Genomic DNA, 8,453 nt, shown 5'->3' on the forward strand with positions numbered 1-8,453 from the left:
ACAGGCCGCTGGATCTCCAGGCCCGGCCCCCTCCCACTGCCCTGGCACCCAGGGGGTCCCGACTCGGGTCCCATCTGCACTGGCCTCCTCTGCCTCCCTGAGTTCAGACCAATGTGGGGCAAGGGGTGTGTCGTGCCCCCAGAACAGGGCCTGACGCTAGTGTGCTCATCCCAGACCCCACCAGCAGCGGATGCTGTCCCGGGGAAGGGCCAGGCCATGGCCAGGCTACAGGAGGTAAAGTGCTGGGTGGGAGGACCAGATAAGCAGGACCTGAAATCACAGCAAGCCCTGGCCATCCCTCAGACAGCTTAAACGTGCCACCATCCCCTGAGGAGGGACTGTCACCAGGCCCCCCGCCCCGGGGGGGCAGGCTGTGGGTCTCCAGGCCCCTCAGTGGGCAGGTGGCAGCAGGTGGACGCATTCAAGGCACTGGCCACAGAGTCTGCCCCATCCCCACTCCAGTGACAGGTGTCTGCGCCTGTCCTGCCCTACCTCCCTCTTGCCATCGGTGTGCAAGGGCAATCCCAGCCGCTCAGGTCACCGTTCCTCTGCAGCCCTGTTCAGGGCCTCCCTCACCTCTGTGCCCAGTGCCCCATCCCGAGCCCTCCATGCTTTTCCGCCCTCTGCACGCAACTCTGAAGTCCCTCCTGCGGCCGCACAGCCACCCTGCTCCTCCCCTGGGTGGCAGCCAGCTTCACCCCCCGGATGCGGGGAAGGGCCTTAGAGCCAGCCAAGACTCAAGCTTTCAGGCCTCCTCTCCCAACTGGGCAGCTGAAAACATGCTGGCCATGCCCCCTTCTGGAAGCACTTTCTGGGCCACCATGAGCTCAGATTCAGATCACAGTTGCTTCCCAGCATGAGCTCAGGAAGGGACAGGAAGACGAGCAGGCAGGGGCGAGTGGCAGCTCCCCAACACCCAGACCCAGGGCCCCCCAGCCTCCAGCCACTCGTCCCCAGCATGCAGGGGGCAGGCAGAGCAGGGGCAGCCACTGGTCTGCAGGAAAGGGGCATGGTGCCCAGCGTTACTGCCCCTGGGCTGGCCTACGGCCAGTCCCTGGACACTCTACTTCTAGCAGCTGCTCAGGTGGAGAAGGGGCAGAGGCAGGCCCAGAGAAGTCCAGCCGCAGTTGGGGGGATAGAGATGGTCCCCCCCCAGGCACCGCCTTCTCCCCTCGGCCCACCAGACGCCCCTCCCGCCGACTCGCCCAGAGCCTCCTGCCTGCTCCCTCTACCAGTCCGCCAGGAGGAGACAGTCCTGTCTCCCAACCTTTCCGAACCCCGCCTGCTGGACGGGCCCCCATGGGAGAATGGCCCCAGAGCCAGGCTGAGCTTAACCGGGAGGCTCCGTCCCCACCGCGGATTCCACATCACACCCAGGCAGCCATGAGGCATGCTAGGCGTCAGCGGCGGAAAAGATGCCACGCTGGAGGGGGGAAACGGGACCCTGACGACAGCCCTGAGGACAGAGGCCACAGGACACACCAGGCCTGAGCCTGAGGCCCGCCCAGGCAGGGGTCAGGAGGGAGCGTGACTGGGCTGCCATCCCTGCCAGGGCTTCTGGTGGGTGGGGAACAGGCAGATGGCACCAGGAAAAGGACCACCGAGACCCCATCCTGCTGGGGAGAAATGGCTTGGGACCTGGCCCCACTGAGCAAATCCCCCAGAGGACACCCCGGCTGCTAGGAGACGGGGAAGTGCGAGGCCTGGGCCTCAGCCAGGTTCCCACGCAGGGTGTCCAGCCCGGGCCACCCACCCAGAGCCAGCAGGGGTGGTGGCCCAGCTCCAACAGGCCCCAGGCCCACGCCCGAGCCCCGCTCACCAGCCGGTGCCAGGAGCAGAGACGAGGTCCCGGCCACACGCCTTCCCCCAGGCTGGCCCCATCTCACCTACTAAGTCTAGGGACGGGGTGGCTGGTCACCCCAGTTGGGAGCAGCCCCCCATCCTGCAGGTCCAGCTGCGGGCAGGGCAGGGCAGGGCAGGGGGATGGTGGAGCTGACCACCCACACCCCACCTGGAGGCTGGCCAGCCTCCACCCCTGCTCTGGCCACACCTCTGCGCCCGACCCTCCGTGCTGCCCGCTCCCCCAGGAGGATGGGAGGGACCCGGCTGAGGAAAGGGGAGCACCGGCCCCTCAGGATGGGACTGCCGCCCACCCGACAGTGAGGGAGCCCCAGCACTTCAACAAGGGAGACAGTAGTCTGGAGACCCTTGGGATTCCCGTGCAGGCCCCCAGCACGGCGGCCTCACCCAACGCCAGGGCGCAGGGCCAGGGTGCTCCAGGGCAGCCACCTCCACACCCCCCAGGAACCCCGATGAAGCCAGTGATGGGAGTGTGTGTGTGTGTGTGTGTGTGTGTGTGTGTGTGTGTGTGTCTGGAAGGTCCCCACAAGCCCAGCGAGGCCGCAGCCAGGGGAGCAGGACTGAGGAAAGCGCTAAACAATGGGCGGGGCCGGGGGACTGCCCTGGGGTCAGAGCACCTACTGAGGACGGGCCAGGTACTGACGCCGGTACTCAGCGGGGGGGGGGGGTGGGAGGCACCCAGGTCCTCGGGCGGGCGGGCGGAGAGGGTGAGGGCCAAGGATGAGCACTGCAGGTGGGTGGCGGCCGGGTGGGGACAGGGCCTGGCCGCTGCCCTGATTATGCCCATCCACAGAGCAGGCCGCTAGGAAGAGCTCCCTCGGGCAAGGGAGGACCAGCGCCCACGCAGTGCCCTGGGCCCCCGTGGGCAGGCCGCCTCAGAGGGAAGACCGCAGGGAAGCCGGGCCCGCCTTGTCGTGCCTTCTGCCCAGGGCTGAGGGACTGGAAGATGGCTCTACTTAGGGGGACAGTCAGATGGCCCAGGAGTGTGGGGCTGCAGCGGGCCCGAGCGTCTCCCGGAGCCCCAGGACCCCGCGGCCCCACATCGCGGCCGGAGGGTGTCCCCGGCAGCCACCACCACAGCCACGAGGCCGGGCCCAGCAAGCACGGCCTCGGCCTCAGCCTCTGCTCCTGGGACGGAGACAGAGAGCCCGGCTCTCCCGACACCCACGGTCCTGGGGTTCAAGAAGTGCATGGCGGCCTCGGACGGGGCCGGAGAGCTGTCGCCAAGGGCCCCGGCGTTGCCCAGCAGCGAGAGCCAACAGGAAAGGCACTCACCACCCACAGAACCTGCATGACAAATTCAGAGCCACCAAGCGTGTCATCGGGAGTCACGTCTGACTCCCAGGCAAGAAGGATGCGGCGGGCACCTCTCCCTTGGCCACAGTGGGAGCTCCTTCTTGGGACCAAAGGGACACTCGCCTGCCACCCCGGGCTGGCGCCTGCCACTGCTGAGCCGTCACAGCCCAGCCCGGGGCTACCTGGCATGGTCACTGAGGACAGGGGCTCGCCAGCCTGCACCCTCACAATGGGGCCCACCCTTCTCTGCTCCCTGCCCCTACCCACTTCCCAGCTGCACGGTGGGAGGCTGGCGGGGCGGGGAGGGGAGCTGGGAGAGGAGGGCCTGCACCTATGGGCACAAGAGAGGCCACCCCAGCCTCAGGCAAGGTAGCTGCCCCCGCCCCCACCCCACTGAGAAGGAGAGGGGGCGGGGACCTTGGAGGTCGGGGAGCACTGGGGCCCAGGCCTGGGTGCGCACTTGCAGGGCCCTGGCAGTGGATGGGCTGCTGTGATGAGAAAGCGCTTCTGGCCCCCGCGCCCATGGCAGCGCAACTAGCCAGGACTCCCATCAGGGCTGCAAACTCCTGGGCAGAGGGCACGCACCGCTGGCTCTGTGGGCCACGCTGGGGTCCTGTCACATGTTCTTTCATTCCTCTGGCTTTTTTTTTTTTTTAACTTCTGGTTTTAAAATTTTATTTATTTTTGGCTGTGGTGGGTCTTCGTCGCTGCGCGCGGGCTTTCTCTAGTTGCGGTGTGCGGGCTTCTCACCGCAGTGGCTTCTCTCGTTGCGGAACACGAGCTCAGGTACGCGGGCTTCAGTAGTTCAGGCTCGCGGGCTCAGTAGCTGTGGCGCACGGGTTTCGCTGCTGCGCGGCACGTGGGATCTTCCCGGACCAGGGCTCGAACCCGTGTTCCCTGCATGGGCAGGCGGATTCTTAACCACTGCACCACCAGGGAAGGCCCTCTTTCTCTGGCTTTTTGTGTGTTTTGTCTGCAACCGTTTAAAGGTGAAAACCCACTGTGCCCTTGCAAACACAGGCCCTGCTTCTCTGGGTCCCGGGCTGGAACCTGCCACCCCCGCTCAGACAAAGGACGCATTCCCAAGGGGCCTGTGCGGACCAGGAGTCCCGCACACAGATTCTGGAGCGAGGACACTCCTCTGAGCCTTCGCATCCGCCATGAACGCGAACAAGCTACGCCCTAGCGGGTACCGTCCCCTCCTCCGCTGTTCCTGGGTTGACCCGTGTAAGCCATAAAATTACAGCAGAGGTGAGGGGGTGTCACTTCGAGGTGAAGTTCTTAGAGCAACACTGAGGCTCGATCTCGGGGCTGCTCTGTGCTAGGTCGTGGGCTCTGGCGAAGCCCCACCCTGAGCACCCCTGGGGAGAGGCCCGGTGGGGAGGCCCGAGGCCCCGCCACAGCCACGCGAGCCATCTGGGAAGCAGAGCTGCCCCCGCCCATCCCCACACCCTAGGCAGACCATGGGGCTGTGGCCCCAGTGGAGGCCTCGACTGCAGCCTGTGATGGACCCCAAGCCGGAAGCCCCCAGCCAAGCCTTCTAGAGTCCTGTCCTTCACACACGCGGGAGACGACGGCTGGCTGTGTTAAGGTGCTACGATTGGGGTAATCTGTTATGCAGCAATGGGTAACTAATACACGATCATTTTAAATGGAGAAGACCACTCCAAGTCAGTCTGAAGCAAACAAACCGACGAGAGGCCCCAGAAGCCATCAGGAGAAGCCTGGAAAGTCTGATGACACAAGCACTAAAATCGTATGCCTGGCCAACACAAACCGCAAGCCACAAAGTCAAGACACAAGTGACAAAGTGGGGCAAAAAAATAGTAGCAAGACGTGACTCAGGGCTCGCATCGTTAACGCATAGAGAGCTCGAACCAGCCAACAAGGAAAGCTCAACGACGCCAAGGAAAAGGGGGTGCAGGAGGGGACCGCGGAAAGTGCAAGCCAAAGGCTACCCCCCATCTGATCCCACAGCCGGAACGTGCTCGAGCGTTGGGGTCCCAGAGCTGCTGGTTCCGGGCACACATGGTGCCTGGTGACTGGCACTGCATTTGCTCTGCGCCTCCAGCTAGAAGGCGGGCGATCCTGGAGCCGAACAAAGACCAGCCACCGCAAAGACTGGCCAAAACGGTGGGTGGTGGCGCTGGGCGTTGGGCAGGTCTGGGCAGCATCACCCAGGAGCTGGGAGACCCTCTTGGTGAGGAACGTTCGGCAGGAAAGGCGGCGGCGGCGGCGGCTGGAGAGGACTGGCCACGCCCACAGACCAGACAACTGTCAGGGCAGTTCCCGGGCAGACAACCCCCTTTCTGGCCTCCACGCTCCCCCAAATCCACACTCTTGGTCTCAGGGCCCGTGTTCCTTTCCCACCTCTGAGCCCGGCGGTCAGGTCTTTTTCCTCTGCCTCATCAGAGAGTTCTTCCCATCCCCACGCCCAGGCCTCCGCCCCTCCCTCCTAAGTGTCCAGATGTTATCAGCCCCAGTCGGGGAACTGCTGAGCACGTGTACAAACCTGACACCTGATCCTGCCGGGGTGCCGGGGGGGGGGGGGGGCGGGGGGCGGGGGGGCGGTGCGCTGTGGACCACATCCTCAGGCGGGGAAGGGTGAAGGCTGCTCAATGGGAAGCCCCAGATCTCGCGAGAGCCAGCATCCTCCTGGCGCTTCCCAGGCCCGTGGGGACCCTGCAGAGGAGCCAGTCTGGGGTAGGGCAGGGGGCACACACCTAGGAGTCTCAGCCCTCTAGAGCAGTGCTTCTCACAGTGGGGTCCCTGGCCAGCAGCAGCATCACCCAGGATTGCTGGGCTAGCAAATGCGCAGGCCCCACCGCAGGTGTGCTAGATCAGAGCCTCTGGGGTGGGGCCCGCGACCCAGGGGTGGACGCGCCCTCCAGGTGCTCCTACGCGCCTCTCAGCGTGAGAACCAGCACCGGGATGGACGGTTCCTCATCGCACCCTCTTCTAGAGAAGCCATGAGCTTTCTCTCTCTGCGGGGCTCACCTTGACCTCCCAGGTGAGAGGCAGGCAGGCAGGCACCCACAGGTTGTCCTGGAGAACAGGCGTGCTTGGGCAGGATTCCTTCCCAGCAGGCCACACGTGTCAAGTGACATGGGGAAGACTTTGTTACTTCGTGCCGTCCCCCCCTCCAGCAGCATGGACAGACACCCCTGGCCGACACCAAGTTTCTGGGCACGGCCGCAGCTCTGCCCACCTCTCCCTGGATACCACGTGTGTGTGGAGGGGGGCGGGTCCGTGCTTCACAGGGAACCGTCCGAATCACACTCAGGGGCGCTGGAACACAGTGGGCCAGGCAAGGGGTGGGGTGGCGGGAGGGTGCAAGCTCTCAGGATCGCGGAGCCAAAGGCCCCCGGTGACTCGGGGAACGGGGACTCTGGCCAGGCCCAGGACCCAGAGGGGTGGGGGGCGGAGTCCGGGGAAGCTGGGCGGTGACCACAAGGCCGGGCCGTTGTCCCGGCGCGTCGAGCCCCGCCCTGACCGCCCCCACGCGGGTCTCCTCACTTCCCCTCAGCGCGCCCACCGTAAGCCGCGGAGCACCGCTTTCCTGCCCACCCCTTCCAGCTGGCTCCGCCAATGACCAAGCTCGACTCGTGACGAGACCCGCCCCCAGGAAACCCGGCCCTTCTGGTGTGACGGGCACCTCCTTTGCCCAATCAAAACAAGCAGACCCCCCGCGCCCCTCTCAGCTCTGCCCCCCCCGCGGTTTTTCTTCAGCCGGCGACCGGGTCGGCTGCGGGCCCCTAGGTGTCCCTGCCGGGAGAGCAGGGACTGTCCGTGCAGAGTGGCGCGAGTGGTCCGATGTGTACACGCTAAGCCCTGCTTGTGTGCTTTTGGTGTGAACTTGTGTTCGGAAGGAATTAAGTTCACAGAAACGTCCAAGAGGCCAGAGCACCTCCCGCAGTTCCCCCAGCGTCAGCCTGTTGCACAGCTGGTGGGACCGCACACCAGGAAAGGGCATTGGTGCTAGCGGAGAGCTGCTCCGGGCTTTATCCCCGTGTGTGTGTGTGTGTGTGTGTGTGTGTGTGTGTGTGTGTGTAGGGCTCAGCTGACCACCACTGCCATCAGTATCCAGCCCGTCCCCTCACAAGGACCCCTCCTGTGGACCTTTCGTAGCCACAGCCCCCTCCCTCCTCCTCCCAACCCATGGCAACCGGATTCTATTCTCAGCTCTGTAATTTTGTCATTTGAAGACATTACATAAGGACTGCCCTGGCGGTCCAGTGGTTAGGAGTCCCCGCTCTCACTGCCAAGGGCGGGGGTTCCATCCCTGCTCCGGGCCGGAGCTAGGATCCCGCGAGCCACCCAGGGCTTTTTTTCACTCACGCACTGCTCTTGAGATCCATCCATCGGAACGGTTGCAGGTATCAGTAGTTAGCTCTTCCTTTGTATTGCCAGCTGTCGTCCGTGGTTGGATCAGCCACAGTTTGTTCAGGCCTTCACCCACCGAGGGACATGGTGCCGATTCCCACTTTAGGCTTCTACAAATAAATCTGCTATGAACATTCGTGTACAGGTTTTCCTGTGGTCAGAAGTTTCCATTTCTTTGGCAGGCCTGCCCAACAGTGCAACTGCTGCGTTCTAAGGAGGTGGAAGTTTAGCCTTGGAAGAAACTGCCAATTTGCATTCCACGGTGGCTGGACCATTTTACACGTTAGCAACCCGCATATATTTAAAGCACATAATTGAAAGTTTTTACAGAACATTATCTTAAGCAAGACTGTTAACAGTTCTGTTTCTCACTTCTAAGTATGTTCTTGTATGCAATCACCAACATAGTTATACTCACACAGTTTTAAAAATCACAAACCCTGTACATACAATTGTGATTTTCTTTTAACTAGCAATAATATAGCTTCGAAATTCTTCCATGTCAGTACAGAAACATCTAGCTCATTTCTTCTCTGGCCACGCGGTATTTGATAGAGTACACGCCCTATAATTTACATAACAAATCCCCGACTGATGAACTTTTCCCTTTTCCCTTCTTCTTCTTCTTCTTCTTCTTCTCCTTTTTCTTTGTTTTTGCTACCTGCTCTGAACATGTGTCAATGTCACCCTAGAATAATTACCTCTAAGTGGCCCTGCCAGGTCAAAGCCTATGGACATTTACAGTTTTAATGGACAGCACATAATTGCCTCCCCAAAAGACCCTGCTTGTCATACACTTGGGCTGTTAGTCCTTTGTTCCATGTGTTGTAAATATTTTCCCTCAGTCTGTCTCTTGTCTTGAAAGACTAGGCTGGCTGGTTTGGGCTGTCAAGAAGCTATACAATTTATTTTTT

Source organism: Lagenorhynchus albirostris, chromosome X (genome assembly GCF_949774975.1).
Source record: "Lagenorhynchus albirostris chromosome X, mLagAlb1.1, whole genome shotgun sequence".
Lineage (NCBI taxonomy): Eukaryota > Metazoa > Chordata > Mammalia > Artiodactyla > Delphinidae > Lagenorhynchus > Lagenorhynchus albirostris.